The sequence below is a fragment of the Lepisosteus platostomus genome, chromosome 27, assembly GCF_059453375.1.
Source record: "Lepisosteus platostomus isolate fLepPlt1 chromosome 27, fLepPlt1.hap1, whole genome shotgun sequence".
NCBI classification, from domain to species: domain Eukaryota; kingdom Metazoa; phylum Chordata; class Actinopteri; order Semionotiformes; family Lepisosteidae; genus Lepisosteus; species Lepisosteus platostomus.
Genome location: NC_142637.1, coordinates 10,068,289 through 10,074,288, shown reverse-complemented (window position 1 = coordinate 10,074,288; position 6,000 = coordinate 10,068,289). Strand labels below are relative to the sequence as shown.

At 45.4% G+C, this 6,000-nt stretch overlaps 1 protein-coding gene across 1 annotated transcript in view; it reads left to right on the top strand.

The window, feature by feature from the left end:
- The first annotated feature begins 4,038 nt into the window (after window positions 1-4,038).
- Window positions 4,039-6,000, top strand: part of sema6bb (sema domain, transmembrane domain (TM), and cytoplasmic domain, (semaphorin) 6Bb) — a 65,888-nt gene continuing 63,926 nt past the window's right edge. The window contains exon 1 of the mRNA XM_088621743.1: window positions 4,039-4,904. The gene's annotated coding sequence lies outside the window, so the exon portion shown is untranslated. The remainder of the gene's footprint in view (window positions 4,905-6,000) is intronic.

The following is a 6,000-nucleotide window of genomic DNA, read 5'->3' as shown; positions in this document are numbered from 1 at the left end:
GAAGGGCAAAGCAAGTGCAGATTAATCAGGTTTTCCTCTGGTACACATGTGTCTTCCTCTTGTATTCCGACCAGGCTTGGGGCAGATGAGAATTATCGGGGAGTCCTGAAATTAATACATCATGTCTTCTAGAAATGTCAGAGTCATTTACATGTTATTTGTATGGGTGAGGAAGTATACTAAGATCCTTGCTTTGAGTTCTTTGACTCACAATAAAAACTGATAAATGACTGGAATCAAGAATCCATTTCTCCGAAAGTAAGAAAAAAGGAGGCTAGGACCAAAATGGCCAGCTAGCCATATCACTCTGCAACTTACAACTGGCAACCCACTGAAGCTAAGCAGGTGTGAGCCTGGTCAGTACCTGGATAGGAGACCTCCTGGGAAAAACTAAGGTTGCTGCTGTCAGCGGTGTTAGTGGGACCAGCAGGGAGCACTCACCCTGCGGTCTGTGTGGGTCCTAATGCCCCAGTATACCGACGGGGACACAATACTGTAAACAGGCGCCGTCCTTCAGATGAGACGTAAAACCGAGGTCCTGACTCTTTGTGGTCGTTAAAAATCCCAAGGAGTTTCTCGAAAAGAGTAGGGGTGTAAGCCTTGCGTCCTGGCCAAATTTCCCATTGGTCCTCACTAATCATGGCCTCCTAATAATCCCCGTCTATGAATTGGCTTCATTACTCCGCTCTCCTCCCCACCTATAGCTGATGTGTGGTGAGCGTTCTGGCGCACTTTGGCTGCCGTCGCATCATCCAGGTGGGGCTGCACACTGGTGGTGGTGAAGTGGATCCCCATTACCTGTAAAGTGCTTCGAGTGGAGTATCCAGAAAAGCACTATATTAAGTGTAAGCAATTAATTAATTAAAAGGAAAGCAATAGGGATTCTTTCTGATCTTTGTCAATGGAGACACCCACTGCACAGGTCAGTAATTAACCCCCTTCAGCTCAGGACCCCTGTCTCCCTCAGAGGAGTTATGATGTGCATTCTGTGCTCCCTGGAGTGACAGAGCACACGCTACAATGTTTGCCTCTGTGTCCTGGAGTGAACTGGCAACACACGGCGCACACCCTGTGCTCTGTCTGGCTCTGCTTTGCCAGGAGAGGGTGTCTGAATTCATGTATTTTTCACATCCAGACTCAGGATCTACTCCTGGCCCGGAATGGTTAATTCTTGTACTCTTTGAAAACACTTGTGGAAAGCATAAGACGATGCAGCAGAAGGAGTCAAAATGTTTATGTTCTGTCTCTAATCACTGCAGATCTCCCAAAGGAGATAACATTTACCCTGCTCTCTCTGTCACTCCCTCTCACTCTCCTCTCTTCTCTTCTCTCTCCCTCTCTCTGACTGACTCTGCTTTCCCTCTCACTCGCATTTTAAACCTTGTGCTGTTGCTATTAAGCAGTAAGTATATCAAATGAGAAGCTGTGTATGAAATGGGAATATGCATAGAAAATCATTTCAGCAGGAAAAATTCTTCCTCTCACACACATTTGTCTCTCAGTGTCTCCCATTCTTTGTCTCCAAGATGCATTCCTGGGAGATTCCTTACAGTAAAAATCATTGGTCAGGCAGATATTATGGTATGTGTTGTTATGGAAACTAAGACATACATTCATCCAGATTGCATTTCCTGTGATCCCTCACCTTGTGTTTAACTCAAAGCACAACGTCCACACTGTGCTTTTCTCCAGAGAGCAAATTAAAGGATAAATGTCACTGTCTGTTCTCCCCCCCTGGTCTTGGAGAGCACCATCCCTTGGTCATTGACAGCAAGCCAGCTTGAATCACCAGATACTTAACAAGACTGGTAGCACCTAGAAATCATGGATCAGATTAGTTAAGCAAATGGTTCAATAAAGATATTTATGATCCTTGAGCACTGATGGGTCTTTATACCATTGTCCTAAATGTTCTCAATACTGTGTTAATTAATAAATTTGTTTAGATTATCAAAAATTGTTTTATGTCTTAGCTTAGGATATTTATGAGTTAATTGACAACTGTTAAACATGATGGTATAGGAGAGAATAGACCATGGGGCTGACCAATTACATTTAATGTAACTGCCTAACTTCTAGGAGCTGTGGTAGCTCAGACGACAGCTGTGTCTATCTCCTGATTGGAAGGCCCTGGGTTCAATCCCAGTTAGTGGTAAGTGATGTAGCTTGCTTTAATTCCTTCCAGACAGCTCCCAGCTCCTGCTTTCTAAATGAGTAGTGGGGGTAACAAGCTGGCTGGAGTGTGGTGCTAACCACACCACTCTACTTCCAGTGTTGGATGGTCAAGAAAAATGGTGTCCCTTGCCCCCCATGGGCCTTTATGGCCTGAAAAGGGGACCTACATATATTAGAATGTAACTATATATTAGTTATAGTTATATACTATATAACTATACAACATATATTGAAAAAGTATTTTTTTTCTTTTGAAAACATTTCAGTTTTATTTTCAAAAAAAGCACTGGTAGATGTAGATACTTATTTTCCCAGGAGAAGAAAGTACGACCACATAACGCCTATATAGTACTTAGCTCTCTCCATTGGTTTCTGTTAGGTACAGGGCAGACTTTACTTACAAGGCTCTCAGAGGTCAGGCACCTGTCTATTTAATGAAGCTGATTAATGTATGCAATCCAAGTCACCAACTTAGATCGCAGAACACAGGTCTTCTTCTTATTCCACATATTAATAAAAAAACAACTGGAGGTAAAGCTTTTAGCTACAGGGTCCCTAGTTTATGGAACAGTCTGCCAGCGTATGTACGGGATGCTGAGTCAATCTCAGGATTTAAATTCAGACTGAAAACCAATTACTTCAGTCTAGCCTACTCACGCCTTACATCATAGCCTGCTGTAACCATCGCTGCTGGTGCTGCTGTACATGCCATTGTGTGTCTCTGTGTTGGCCCACCAGGTAGATACATCTGTTCTGGGCACCATCTGAGTTGGATGCTGCATCACTGCCATGGATCCAAGAAAGCCATAGCGAAAGCAGCTATCATTTTGGAGGATTTGCTGGTCTACAGAGAACTGCTAAGACCTAATACTCCACATTTAGTACTTTTTTAGAATTGTATAGTGTTAGCATGCCCAGAGTGGTTAGGCAGCCAGTTGAACTTGGACCCCTAGAGGTTTTTTTTCTCCTTACTGAGGAGTTTTTGGTTCCTCTTCTGTATTGTCTTCTGGCTTTTTCTCTTTCTGTATTGTAATGTCATTTACTGTCACACAGCTTTGTTAAGGGCCTTGGGGCAACTTTGTTGTGAAAGGTGCTATATAAAAATAAATTGAATTGTATATATTTAATTATCTAAGCTCTTCAACTTCTAAATCCTAACAACTAACATGCCACTATTTATTACAATGTAATAATGATAAATGAAGTCATTTTTTGTTTAAAAATCCATTATTGTAACATCTAAATCATGTCGTTGATCGTCATTAATCATGAGTACCCTTCAACCTTGGCCGGTACTGGAGGTTTCCTGGCTGAGCTGCCCAGAGCCCTGTCTCTGTTTTCCTTAGCACATGACTGAGCTTGCTGGAGGGCTTTCACGACTGAGCTGCTCTCAAGGCAGTTTAAAGCCCCCCACATGTCGGCCTTGAACCAAACATCTTTAATAGTGGGTACTTGGGGCACTGCCCCCAAACCCCTTGGTTTGACCTCAGTGCTTTGCCGGAGGCCTGTGGGGTTGAGAGGTGGTCAGACTCCTGCTCGGACATGCCGGGCAGCTGCCCAGGCAGCATGAGCAAGGAGTCTTCTGCTCTGCCAACACAGACCATATATGTAAATCGTCTTCAGTTGCTAATCATTTGCACAGGTCAGGTGTTCAGTACATTACATTCTTCGACAAACATGAATGAATGTCAATTCCTGAATGTTACAAACGAGGAGAGAGGTCTGTTTATTAATTAATTAATAAAAAATATTATTAATTATTGCTGTTTATTAATTAAATCCCCCTTCCCAGTTCAGTTCGCGCTGCCTCGATCTGATTCGCGATCTGGTTTCCACTCCGGGTCCGTTGAGCCGCTGCGCGACCGTGAGAGAGAGAGCGGCCGCGCAAGAGAGGGTGTTGGAGATGCTGGCAGTGTGTTTCACCGCTAGAGAGACGCCGAGCTCCTGTTCTTCCTGCCTTGACAATGTACAAGAAGCGAACAGGGGAGGAACATGGTATGTAAACCAAAGACCGAAGAAACACTCTCCAAAACAGGGCTGTGCGAGCACAGTGAAAGACAATATTGTAAACAATAGAGCAGCATTTTCTTCGAACTGAACTACAAAAAAATATTAAGCGACCGGCGACGTTATTTTGATGGACACAAACCAGCAGGCGTGCGCGGCTACGGAAGGCAGCTGAACTCTTGTGAGAATGGGTTAGGAACACAAGTGTTATTGAAAGAAGAAAAACACAGATGCCCTTTTCGACACAGCTGGTCTGGGACTTGAGTGCTGCTGTCCGCGTTCCTTGGGCTCATTGCTCAGGCTCCGCTTGCAGAGATTCCAGACTGCCTCAGGATTGCGTAGCGCTGCCCGGCAGGAGCGCCGCCGCGCCGCGATAGCGGAATGCCAGGTGTTGATCGGGCATAGAGGAGCATTGTCGTGTGTGTTCAGAGGAAGCCCCGCGGGGTGGGGGGACACAAGCCGACAAACCAGTTGTCTTAAGGATGTCACGGCGGAGGACTGCCACTGTTCTGGACAGAGACAGGTGCGACCGGGAGGAGGAATAGTTTCCAGAAGCCAGGAGGGGGAGGGACGGCAGGGGGGACCGAGGAATTGGCACCGTCGACATCCTCAGACCCCCCCTCCCTCCCCAGCATTCTGGTTTTCGCTTCGGGAGAAGAAGAGCTGTGTGGAAACACGGACAGCTCGAAGCGCCGAGCACAGGGCTGATCTCCGGCTACCCGGTGAGTGAGCGAGACCGATCGGCTCGGGGTCCGGGAAGATGTTCTCGGCTCTGCGCTGTGTGAGAGAGCTGTGCAGGGGTCTGGGGCTCTGCTCGCAGCCACAGACTGGGCTGGGCGGCCGATCTCTGCCATGTGAATGGACGAGCTGTAGTTCTGGTATTAGTTAATTTCAGGTTTGTAGAAATGTCTTTGATTTATGAGGAATCGCACTTCAAACTGTGCAGTACCCTTGTGTGTGTGTTGGCAGGGGTTCTTCACCTTTTAGTATGCTGCTTTTTTGTCAGGAGGCAAATTTAATTTGGTTCGCTGTCCCGAATATTCTTTATAACGACCAATCCATTGTATTGCATAACACCATTTTCTTGGATAATCTTATCATTATCGTCTTGGAGATTATAAATTGATTTATCTTATTCGCTTGAGGTTTAAAATTAAAAACATTTTCCCTGATTTGTAGTAACAATGTCATTATGGTTGTTAATATTCATTTCCTATGCTAAATGAATTTTCTGGGTGTTGGAGGGTTTCATTGGTTCTGCTGTCAATAGCATGATCTCAGTCCAAATGTCAGATCTGAAAAATCCTATTAACACTCCTGTGATTAAAGCGTCATTACCGTCCTTTCAGCTTTTCAGCTTCACACTTCGGCTGATTTGCATTCGGATCATGACACGTGTCGCTGTCAGGTTCCGATAAATAACGCAGCGTCTGTAAGAACCGGCTGGCCGAGAGAACTGCGGGCGGTTTGTGCAGCTGGGTCTTGTGTATGTGAACATGTGCACACGCACACATATGAGGCACCTGAAATAAACGCAGGAACATCTAGACTGCCCTTCCGCTGTCCCCTGTCCTGCACAAGCTCTCCCGTCTGGTTCCCTTGAATTCCCGGGCCACATGGGAGAACAGTCCAGACCAGCTGTTTTACAGACCTTCATTTTTCACATTTTTGTTGGCAAGTGGGCAATTGCAAGGTCTGGGTCCTACTCATCCCCTGGCTTGTCTTCTCTCGAAATTAGGAAAGCATTACAGTGTGTGCGCATTGCAATACATAATTGTGTACAGAATGTAATTCTAAATCCAATTCGCTGGGTCACAG